Genomic DNA, 12,630 nt, shown 5'->3' with positions numbered 1-12,630 from the left:
ATTTAGAATGAAATTCAATATGGGTAACCATATTGTGGGACTCAATATGGGTACCACATCAGGGACTGCAGTGACAGGACAAGGGGCGATGGGTTCAAACAGAGGAGATTTAGGTTAGATATAAGGAAGAATTTTTTCCCTGTGCGGGTGCTGAGGCGCTGGCACAGGGTGCCCAAAGAAGCTGTGGCTGCCCCATCCCTGGCAGTGCTCAAGGCCAGGTTGGAGAGGGCTTGGAGCAACCTGCTCTAGTGGAAGGGGTCCCTGCCTGTGGCAGGGGGATGGAACTGGATGAGCTTTAAGGTCCTTTCCAACACAAACCATTCCATGATTTTACAATTCTATCTTCAGATACTGTTAGGGAAGTCAAATTATAGCTCAAGAAATAAAGTATCTCAAAGAATAAAAACTGGCTAAGGATCACAATAAAAATCATCTCGAAGTATGCAGTAATTATCCAGAAATCAAAGCCGGCAAATTGATCTAGAATTAATGTAGACTCAAGGAGCCTTTGAACAGCTACCCAGGGATGTATTGACACAACTGGGCAGATAAGGTTTATTATTTCGCTATTTAATACTGAAAATATAAAGAACTCTGCAAAGTAAAGAAAAAACTTTAACTATTTACACATATAATTCACTATAGAAATAACTATGAAAAGCATAAAATGAGAAATAAAATAAATATTTGTATTTGTATCCAATATTTGTATCTCCTTCACAAATGTGTAACTCAAATATGAGTACTCAATTTCTACCAACCTTGTGGCATCCACTAACACATTAACCCTTCCAGGCCAACAGCTTCAAAGGCTGATATAGTGAAAGAGGTTATTAAAGTGAACATCAGCATTTACATACAGATGTAAACCATAAAAACTCTGTATTGCTGTATTTGAACAGCATACGCACATGGTTAGTAAAACCATTTCTGATGGCAGTTTATTACTTCCCTGCAGAGGTGTGTTGTTTCACTGGATGTCATAAACCAAAGCATCTGATGAGTTCTCTGCAGCCTCCTTGGACATTTTGTTCCTTCACACCTCATGTCCCACAGCTTGCTCTCACTCGTCTCTTTGCACTGCAGGTCACAGTCTTGGTCTTTCCCTCATCTTTCCCATCCCACCCCCTCTCTCTGCATTGTACAAAACTGTTCAGAAACAACTTTTCAGCACAAGTGTTAGCGATGCTGTGTTTTACACAGCAAAAGGAAGTTTGCAAGAAAAAAAAACAACAAACAAAACAACCCAGAGAGCTACAAAAGACAAACTTGGCTCTGTTAAGCAATTATATCTATTCCTTTGTTTTGTCCTTATTCACACCGTGTAATATAGCTTAAAGCTATAGCATTATGCAGGAGATATATAAATAGCACAAGACTCCTAAAAATAACTCCCCTTGTCTGAAAGAAAACTGGAAAGAGGAGTAACTTCACTGTAATTCATCTTATTTCAAGTTTACTAAATAGAAGTGTTCTATGGAAAACTGATAAGCACTTTTCTTATCTCGTACCACTCATTTTTTGAAAAATAAAAACTTTTTTTCCCCCAGGAATCACGATTACTCATTCTTACATCTCAGCATCTGAGGAAACAGAAGCTATATTTTCACTCATGAACGCTAATTTGATGTTGAGAAAAGTCCCTTAACCATTTGTGTGAAAAAATCCAACTGCTACCTTTCAATATTTCTGAATGACAGTCATGGCTCTAAGCAAACAAATGATGCTCACATATTGTGCCTTGCCTACAGGCATGTTGCTATAATTGAATGATATTATGCCTTCTTACAAGATGGTATCTCAGTTTCAATAGGGCAAACATGGCAGGGAAGTATCAGTTTCCATAGGCGTCTTGAACTTCCTGGCAAATAGAATTTCATCAGCTGAAGAGTCCTCCTCTCTATCATCACTGCACCTCTGGAAAGCCTTAGAATGACTTGAACAGTCAGAAACTTCTGAGATATTTATAACAACTTCAAAAATCACAAAAGGCATCCTTTCCACAGAATTGTTGCTCAGCTGTAAAACCCATCCCAGAGAGCGGTTATCTATAGGCCCTCAATAATGCTAGCATGGTTCTTGATAACTGAAAAGTAAAAAGCCTACCAAAACTTACTCTTCCATCTCAGCCTATAGGAAAAGCTTGATAAGTTCACATTTTTATTTCATTTATCCGCATAGCTGTGTTGTGTATTTTGGTTCACAGAGAACACACCAAAGGATGGAAGGGATAAAGATGAGTTCATACTGCATCTAAATACAGCCTGATATATTTTGTGAATGATCTGTACTTGTGATACATTCCATGAATGAGCTAAGTTTCTTATAGTCGAGCTTGTGTAAATCTCTGCCTCAGACCTTCCACCTGACTACAGACGGGTAACCACCATGCAACCACAGACTAAGGTAAAGAGAGGTCCTTTAGGAAAGAGACCTTGAGGAGCTAGCACAGGGTATGTCAGCAGCTTATGGTGTGGTAACTATACCTCTTCCTGTGACTTCATTCACAAACAAAACTGCTTCTTCTGACATCAGCATTGTTCTGCTGCATAGCACTCAGTATCTAGACACTTGAGGTGATTTTCTGTGTAAGGAATGACCCACATAGAGTTGTATACAACCACAGAGTAAGTGGGAGTAGTTAAATGTATTTACATGACAAACGAGTGGATAACCAGGAAGCAGCCCTTTTCTAAGACTTTGTTGTTCCAACTACTGCTTGATTTCCTGAAGACAGCAGCACTTGAACCTACCACAGCTCTGCTGCCAGTTGTGCAAATTATTCTCAACAAGGGCACTTTTCCTCAGTTACAGTTACAGAAAGAAGTACTGTAAGAAGTACTGTTTAGAAGCAGTACCTCTTCCAAAATTCAGTGGTTCTTAGCACAAGAATGTGGAAGATCACAGCAATGGCACCCTCTGGTGACAAACAGGAACACATTATAATGAGATAAATTATTCAGCCTGGAAAAAACACTTAATGCTACTGCTTCATGTAAACCTATCACACGGAAAGCATTCCTTCAGCAAGCTGCAAAACGTAAGTGGTTGTTTTTAAGAACAATGATAACTAGCCTTCAATAGCAAGCAACTGTACTGAAAAGGCAAGTTCTTCAAACTGCTTCCATCTCCTCAGTATCATTGTAACTTCCTTTCATGGGTTCTAGTCTAATCTGTTGTTCTTTAACCATCAGATAGACAAACTACAAATTGAATAAATGGTCCTCTTTCAATCATAGCTAATATTTCATGTTCAGGTGAAGTTACATATTTCAGCATGGTTTCTGTAGTGCTACCAACAGCTTTGAGATGTTGAAGAACATCGACAAGTGGTCTATAAGCTAAATAATTTACAGGCAAGTGTTCTGGAAGAGGACAAAGAGATGCTCATAAGAAATCTTTCACTAGGTTTGAGAAGCAGAACTTTTTTTCTGAAGCATTGCCAGTCATCCCCATAGCTTCTTAAAGCAAAAATGGTCAACAATTTCAAATGCTACAGAAATGCCAAACTAATATATAAAAGTATTTCCCTTATCAATGTCAAGGAAAGACACAGTCATAGAATGTGCAAAAGCTTAAATTAAGCAGAAGGTTGTCTTTAATCCATGTGAAATATAATGAAATTAAAAGTAAAGAAAACAGTTGATTTCCAGATTGCTCCTGTAGTATTAGACAGAAGCCCAATTCTGCCAGGAGCTTCTGTAAAAAGCTGAGTCATAAAAAAACTTTATGGGTAAAACCATAAAACTTGGCCTCATGAATTAGATTAGCTCTCCTCTGACCTAAGGAATGGAACTTACGGCACATCTTTATAATTTACTCCTTAAAAACTATGAAAAAGTTTTTTAATAAAAGGAAGAGAAGTAATAATAATTTCTCTAGAAACTTGGCAATTACAGGACTAGCTAGTTTTCAGCAATTTCTGGTTATTCTAATGTATATGTATTAAAACTTTGTCACTAAAAGAGCTAAGATGTCATTTCCTATCTATTTCCTAACTGAAGATGAATTCTATTCTCCCTGAATAGAATGTTACATTTCAGCATGATGTTAACAATCAGTTCAAATACATTGTCTTCAATAAGCTTCGCGACTACTTGAAAAGAAGAGCATGCAAAGTATAAACACAAAACATATTGAATGAAATTTTTAGAAACTGTAATAATACTTAAATAACTATCTATGTGTGTAGGCTTACATGTATAGCAAACAGGCATTCACTGTACTGTCAAACAGGGTTGGTTGGCCAGACTCAGACCAAGCTTCATAAATGAAGGGTTGACCAGAAAAACCAGTACGTACCTTGACCTAATTATGCAATAATCAGTGAAATATGCAAGTCCTTGCAATTAGGAAGATTATTAACGGTGGCATATGCTACATAAGCAAAGGTGCCGGTACCTGACTTGGCAAATTCAGATGAGGCTTTTGGTAAAAGTTCATGGTCTTTTGAAAGGGAAGATGATAGAATATAAATTCAGTGTATGGTTTCCTGTGATGTGCGCTTCAGTTCACAAGCAAAATACATGTGGTTTTTGTTTCACCACATTATATTTTGTTATCCACCACATACAGGCAAACCTCCCTGTGAAGGTTTTATCACTCATCAGCCACTCACAATGCATTTATTACCAAGCTGGATTAACTTTATCAGGTATGCATCTCTGTTATAGAAAAGTATAAAAAGGCATTATTCCAACTCAGTTATACTTTGAATAAAGGCACTGGCACTTGCTTACCTAGGTGACCTATATCATCTAAGTTTGCTTTGCTAAAGCTAATAATTGACAAACTGAATAATATGCTGTAATGGAGTTCTTGTTAAACACAGTTTTATAATTTCTCTCCAGCAGATGGAAAGGCTCATAATTAAAATATTAATTGAAAAATCTCATGGTTATTTTGAGAGGTTTTTTTAAAGCACTCCATTTTGTGACCTTGACATAGTGATGCAGACATAGCTGTATGCAAAAGCTCTTTCCCTATGAATTCAGGAAAAAAGAAGATCCCAGCTAGCCTCAGCAGTTTATGAAACCAGCTGCTGCAGTATTTTTCAGGTAGACTTAATTCTCCATCTTTTATTTCTGTTTTTCCTCAGTTTCCTGGCTAGATACTGGATTTCATTTCCATGGTCTCAATTCCTGGTTGCCTTGGTTCATTCACATAATCCCCAAAAGTCACTATGAAGATAAAGACTGCAAAACAGGGCACAGCTTCAGCCAGGTTCCCATATGGTACATGGAGAAGCAGCATGATGGTCAAGGACCAGCAGCCAAAGTGTGACATGGACTGGGGGAGAGGTACTGAAATCACTGACACCTCAGAGAAATTACCATTTACAAATTTTACGGGCATCAAAGCCCTGACTCGAATGGCCAAGAAGATTATCAGACCTCACCACACCATGCATTTGTGGAGTTTTGTTTTTTTGTGGGTTTTTTTTTGTTTGTTTGTTTGTTTGTTTGTTTTTTGTTTTGCTATTTTTTAATACTCCATCCAGTTCTTCTATAATCATAAGGGTTAGAAATACATATATCTCTGGGAGAATAAAACCTGAGATCCTGGTGCACATCTCTCTGGTCAACACTGAACTGAATGGAGAACCTAATGGCTGCTAAATTGCTGACTGCTAGCTACAAGCTACTGAATATCAAGATGGCATGTTTTTTTTACTTTTGTAGACCACCTAAGTAAGAGCTGTCACTCTTGACACACCTGCATCCTTGATCTCTAGAATATGACCAAACACTATGTTCCAGAGATGATTTATTTAGCTCTTTCAATATAACTATGTTTAGCACTACTTCCATCATATCATCCTGCCAAATGCAGTGTTACTGGGTTGTATTAAAATGGTAATGAATGTTTAAAGTTTTATATACTATTATTTCATATTCTTGTCTTCCACAAAGCTTTAAAATTTACCAGTACTACATATGCATTTTTTGTCCTTAACCCCATCGTCTAGCCTCCCCCTGCACTGAATACATAAGCCATTTACCTGGACAAAATTGTAGATGTGTAGTTAAGTCTTTAAAAGTCATTCCTGCTAGTCAATTCCCTCATTAGGAAACCACTTTCTATCAGAAGTGCCCTCAGGTTTGAGAGCACATCAAAATTGGATCCACTTAAGCAACCAAGCTTTGATACTGTGCTTAATGACTTTCCAAAATTGTCATTTACAAAGTACTTTACAAGCCTTGCTAAAGAAGAGATGAAGTATGCCCATGCATGAGCTAACCTCCCTAGCACTCCTCCTTAAGAAATCTAGTGGAGGTATGATGTATGCGATTCCATTTTCTGAGTATATGACATTCCATTTCAGTCTCACCATTTCCCTAGGACAAGCTGGGCACTTTCTTGTCTATAAACAGATCACACAACTGTGGCAGATCTTCGTTTTTTCTGCTTCATATCTGTCCCTTCTGCTGTTTCCAAGCTACCAGTTTCAATCCGGGAGGGAAATGGGCACACATTTCCCAGACAGTACTAACAACTGAAATTAGTGATCTACTATACAATAGACAATAAGTCTACATCTTCCCTGCTTCTTGTACAAAAAATGTAGATATACTATCTCAAAATGTAAGGGCATATCACTTCCCTCCCTGCCCACCCCCCTGCCCCCCAAAAGACTACATAGATCTCAAACTGTATCACCACTGTTTAAAGACCACATTTTAACAAGGAAAGTATTTTCCACAATCAAAAGTGAATATTAGCAGTGACAGTTAGGAAGCAAGCTTAATATCCCACTTTTTTAACCCAGACAGAATTCCGTCACTGGGAATGTTAAAATATTCTACTTTCAAACTGGTTTTACCACTCAGAGACATTAGCATGCATACAACAAAACCAAATTCTTCTCAAGAGTAACATCACAGTTTCACTATAACCTTTTCTGCAAATTATGAAGTGTGAAATAGAAAACAGAATAAAAATTTAGAGTAATATAATATTGAGAACATGTCAAAATTAAAACAGTAAAAATAAGAAAATAAACTCACTGTCATCTGGTGACTCTGTAAACTTCCTGAAGCAATAACATCTTCTCTATTGTCTGCCTAAGTCTGTTATTCAACAACATCCCTGGAAAAGCCCAGGTTATACTGCTCATAAAATGGAAGCAACAATAAAATATTAGGTCAGTTTGAATTATGGGGCAACTTCTGTTAATTTGTTTTTTTTTAAGATTTACTTTACATACGCATTTGAGAAATTGCCACTGAAAATTTCATAGTGGGGAAACAAAGAAAGAAAAATGTAATTTCCAATTTTCTCTTAAGATTCAATAAGGAGTACAACAGGTAAATATTGTTTCTCATATTTTACCTTACAGTTTTACCAAGTTCATTTTACTTTATCTGTGGTACTCTTCCCCCCCCACCCCCAACAAGTGATATGCACAAATGCCATTGCCTGGTATTCAAACTTTCAATTATTAGCACAAAAAGCACCACTAAAGTAATGCAGAAAAAAAAAAATAGAATCCATTATTAGCAATATGTCTAGATAGCAGATATTGAGGGATATTGAACCTGAAAGACTTGTGAAGCATCCTACAACACCTTTCCACGTGACATGAATCCTCACATCTGATGCTGGAGACAGGCTGACTCCAGGGGACTATGGAATATCTTCTCCAGGAAGAAAAGGAGATGCAGTAGGGAAAGTGCATAGCACTACCAGATTCAATGTCAGGACTCACATGTTCGTTCCAATAATACACTGCTTTTCCACACCTCAGAAGGTGCAGCTGAGCTATTATCACAAAAAAAGTTTCCATACTTGCAAAATTGTTTGCTTTTCACAGGCATTATCTACAAAAAGCTACCAAACTCACAGCATTTTACTGTGGATTTCTGTAAAACACACACACAGATTATCACAGGATGACCTTGAACTATTTTCCTTATTTTGCTGAAGTTTGAGATTGCCTTATTCCTTCCCATTCATTCTTGCCTTGCTGTTCAATTCAGATTTGTTGCTAGTAAGATAAAAGCATTCCTTGATCATTATTTTTGGTCTGACATTATTTTAATAACATGGTTTCAGTGCTGGAATCTCCCCTCCTCACACCAAACACGCTTCTCTTTTCTGACACACAAATGTAAACTTCTTGGCTCCTCTATCACTTGCAAAATGTAAAATATGTCAGCCTGACCCAGTCTCGAGGGAGGTGTGTTGCCTGCTGGGGGCTTGGATCAGGGATGTTGCTGACAGGCTGCCTGGTCTAGTCAGTCCTACTTACTATTACCCACTTCTTGTGGTCCATGTGAGTGCCAGTGATATTGACAACAGCAGTCCGGAAAGCATTAAGAAGGACTACAGAGTCCTGGGAACAGCTGTCAGGGGCTCTGGGGCTCAGATAGTTTTGTCATCAATCCTCCAGGTCAAAGGCGAGGACCTTGAAAAGGCCAAGTGAATCTGACAGGTTAAGAAATGATTAAAGGGGTGGTGCTATAGTCAGGGGTTTGGTTACTTAGACCATGGGACTAGATTTGGGAGTCCAGGTCTAGTGGATGCTGGTGGGGCCAGTCTGACAAGAGCTGCTTTGGTCGGAGACTTGCCAGGCTGGTCCAGGCAGGTTTAAACTAGGTTTGTTGGTGGAGGAGGGCACCAGTCCTTCCCCACTCTCAGTCAGATGCCATCACCTGTAATGGATGCTCGGAGCAATGCAGAGCTATTTCAGCTGCTCCAGCCAATGAGTCGGCTTCATTTGGAGCTTGGCCCAGATGCCTCTATACAAACACCCATAGTGAGGGGAATAAATGAGGAATTAGATATGTGTGCACATCTCCAGGGTTGTGATAACACTGGCATAATGAAAACATGGTGGGATGTCTCGTATGACTGGAGTGTTGGAATGGAAAGTTATAGGCTCTTTCGGAAAGACAAGCTGGGCAGACAGGAAAGGGGCTTAGCTATTTATGTCAGGGATAGGCTGGGGAGTCTAGAACTCTGCCTGGGGATGGGTGATGAGCCAAAAGAGAGCTTGAGGGTCAGGGTCAAAGGAAGGAGAACTGCGATGAGGGACATTACTGTGGGGGTCTGCTACAGGCCCCCCAGTCAGGAGATCTCTGTGAATGAAGCTCACTACAGGTAGATAGGAGCAGCCTCACGCTCTCAGGCCCTTGTCCTCATGGACTTCAACCACCCTGATATCTGTTGGAGGGGTGGTACGGCTCAGCAAAAGCAATTCAGGAGGTTCCTCGATTGTGTGGAAGACAACATCCCCTGCAAGTAATAGAGGAGCCGACAAGGAGAGGTGCCATGCTTGACCTTGTGGTCACCAATAGGGAAGGGCTCATTGAAAATGTGATGACCCAGGGCAGCCTTGGCTGTAGTGATCATGAGATGGTTGAGTTCAAGATCCTCAGGACAGTGAGAAGAGCGTGCAGCAAGCTCACTGCCCTGGACTTCTGGAGCGCAGACTTTGGCCTCTTCAGGAACCTGCTCAGTAAAGTTCCACGGGAACTAGAAGGGAACCCTAGAGGGCTGGGAGGCCCAAGATTACTGGTTGATATTCAGGGATCACCTGCTACAAGCTCAGGAGTGCTGCATCACAAGAAGAATGAAATGGAGCAAGAAGGCAAGGAGACCTCCATGGATGGATATGGAACTACTGAGAAAACTTAGAAAAAAGAAGCTTATAGAAGGTGGAAGTGAAGACAGGCGGCCTAGGAAGAATACAGGGACATTGGGAAACTAGGGATCAGGTCAGGAAAGCTAAGGCCCGCTTAGAATTGAGTGTGAAAAGGGATGTCAAGGGTAAAAGGAAGTGTTTCTATAAGTATGTTGCAAACAAAAGACAGACTAGGGATAACGTGGGTCCTCTCCTGAAGGAAATGGGAGAACTGGCCACTCTGGAATTGGAGAAGGCTGAGGTTCTTAATGACTTCTTTGCCTCAGTCTTCACTGACAAACGCTCTGACCACACCACCCAAGTCTTGGAAGGCAGCTGCAGGGACTGTGAGAATGAAGACCTTAGGCACACTGCAGGAGAGCATCAGGTTTGAGGTCATCTTAAGAACCTGAACCTACACAAGTCTATGGGACCTGATGAAATCCATCCGCGGGTCGTGAAGGAGCTGGCAAATGAAGTTGCTAAGCCAGTGGCCATGGTATTTGAAAAATCATGGCAGTCAGGTGAAGTTCCCGACGACTGGAAAAAGGGAAATATAACCCCCATTTTCAAGAAGGGGAAAATGGAAGACCCGGGGAATTACAGACCAGTCAGTCTCACCTCTGTGCCTGGTAAAATCTTGGAGCACATTCTCCTGGAAGGCATGCTAAGGCACATGAAAAACAACAAGGTGCTTGGTGGCAGCCAGCATGGCTTCACTAAGGGGAAATCCTGCCTGACCAATTTGGTGGCCTTCTATGATGGGGCTACAGAACTGATGGACAGGGGTACAGCAGTTGATGTCATCTACCTGGACTTGTGCAAAGCGTTTGACACTGTCCCACATGACATCTTTGTCTCTGAATTGGAGAGACATCAATTTGATAGGTGGACCACTCAGTGGATGAAGAACTGGCTGGATGGCCGCACGCAGAGAGTTGTGGTTGATGGCTCAATGTCCAAGTGGTCAATCAATAACAGTGAATCCAGGAGAAAAGATTGCAGGTCTGCTGCAAAAGCATCCTGTACTGCTCTGTTTTCATGGAATTTAAAATTGAAAGTTACTTTATTTCGCAACGGGGTTTGTATTTGAGAATAGTGTAATTTTGAACTTAACTTGGAAAAAAAAATAAAATAGGAACAACTGCTCTCCTTTAAAATAAGAGAATAATAACCCTGGAAGAGCACTTGGTTGAAGGTCACTACCTAAACAGAATCAACGCCTAGGCTTTACTCTGGAAATAGGAATACTGGAGGCTTAGGAAGGAACATATGTCAACTGACCACAAACGCTACTTTTGAAAAGTATTCCATGATGTTTTGGGATAAACAGTTACAGGATTTAACAGAAGGAAATGAAAACAAGCATTCAGAAACTCCTGTGTATCCCCTGTACTGTGTACTTGTGGGTGCCTGTAAGTAATTCCATCTACAAAGCTGGCAGATGACATCAGGGAAGAGCTATATTTCTAATCGACTTTTTACATTTGTATGTATCCTGAAAAGATTAATTTACTTAAATCTCACAAGTCAATACATCACGTTGAATAACAATTTGATGACAGACTTGCTGTAACATATTCACATTGCCATGTCTAAAGAAGAGATGGCCAGGATGGGACAGTGGTGAAAACTGTGAGATGTGATAAGAATCTAGAGCTTAATCAGAATTGTGAAAATAAAAGTGCTGCTTTTCAAACTGGATCACCAAGAAGGCGTTTTGTTAGGAAAAATTTTCATATACGAAGGAAAACATTGAATTTAAATGAGTTTCCATTATTTCAATTTATCTATAAGTATTTCAGACCTGATAATATTTCAAGGTTCACAGAATTCTAATTTATGATAAAATAAAATCACACTAAATCTCGAAGTGAGAAAATGGTCATGAGCTTTGAGAATGGATTTGAATGGGAACCAAATCACATTGTTAGAGCAATTTTTAGAAATTAAGCCTGCTCTGTGCTACTTAGAGATGCACTAAGAGTGACAAAATACATTTGTATTACAAGAAAAGTGAGAGGTTTGGGTTTGGTTTTATTACAGCGATATAAAATGTGATATCACCTCAATATTAAAAAAAATAATCACCTTTTGGAGTTGAACTACTGTTTTGTAACTGTATCAGGGAAAAAAGTTTAACAGTACTTTAAATAAATTCAGTACTCTGTGCATCATGGGTTCCCTCTAATATTGCTAGGCAGAAATGGATAACATCTTATGCCAAGAAATGTCTTGTTTTATGTAGTATCCTGCAAACCTGAAACCATATCAGAGAGTGAATTTCTCTTGAAGTATAGATTCTTGTTACTTCTTCTTCAAGATGAATACCTAGCAGGTTATTGATCTGCTTCTGAAGGACACAGTGTTTTTTATGTAGGAAACCACTGCTGGCACAAGCGTGAGAAATTAATGATGGTTTTGTAAGTGTCCACACTGTGGTGCTGAACCAGTGGGGCAACTGTCAATCTATATGATAATGCATCCCCAAACTTCATAAAATCAGTGATGTGAAGAAGCATTGATTTTTGAGCTAACCAGGATTTGTGAGGGAGTAAAACTCTGTGTATATAATAGTTGCTTCTTACTTGCATGACGTATTTTTTTAACCAACCAAACATACAGAAACCCTTACCACAAAATCCTTTCCAAGTAAAAATGAATTCCAGATGCTGGTTTGTTTCTTGCATGCTGTTTGATCATGTAATTTTTTCTCTTATCAACATCGTTACAAAAATTACCTATTCAAACTGGACTCACTGCACTGTATTTCCAATTACTTAACCATTTATTACAAGGAAGAAAATTAAATGCAAGCAAGCAGACTCATTCTTTTATCAATCTCTGCAACAGTATGCATGAAAGTAGGTCCTGAGATGAAATTTTGCCAGGCAATAAGTGTGGCACATTGCTTCTACTGAAATGGAGACAATCACCTTCAGAGAAGCAAATCCATGTTAAAGAATGAATCCCACTCATTCCATAATGCCAGAACTTCCTTTGTC

The 12,630-nt window shown here is 39.4% G+C and overlaps 1 protein-coding gene across 13 annotated transcripts in view; it reads right to left on the bottom strand.

Moving 5' to 3' along the window:
- Positions 1-12,630, bottom strand: part of TENM2 (teneurin transmembrane protein 2) — a 685,555-nt gene that overhangs the window by 475,282 nt on the left and 197,643 nt on the right. Inside the window, exon 1 of one of the 13 annotated variants that reach the window (XM_065690207.1) lies at positions 7,539-7,560. The exons of the other annotated variants lie outside the window; for them this stretch is intronic. The gene's annotated coding sequence lies outside the window, so the exon portion shown is untranslated. Of the gene's footprint in view, positions 1-7,538; positions 7,561-12,630 lie in introns of those variants that run through there. 13 annotated transcript variants of the gene reach the window in all.

This window comes from Lathamus discolor, chromosome 10, assembly GCF_037157495.1.
Source record: "Lathamus discolor isolate bLatDis1 chromosome 10, bLatDis1.hap1, whole genome shotgun sequence".
NCBI classification, from domain to species: domain Eukaryota; kingdom Metazoa; phylum Chordata; class Aves; order Psittaciformes; family Psittacidae; genus Lathamus; species Lathamus discolor.
Note: the sequence above shows the minus strand (reverse complement) of the source record. Positions and strands in the feature narration are given on the sequence as shown.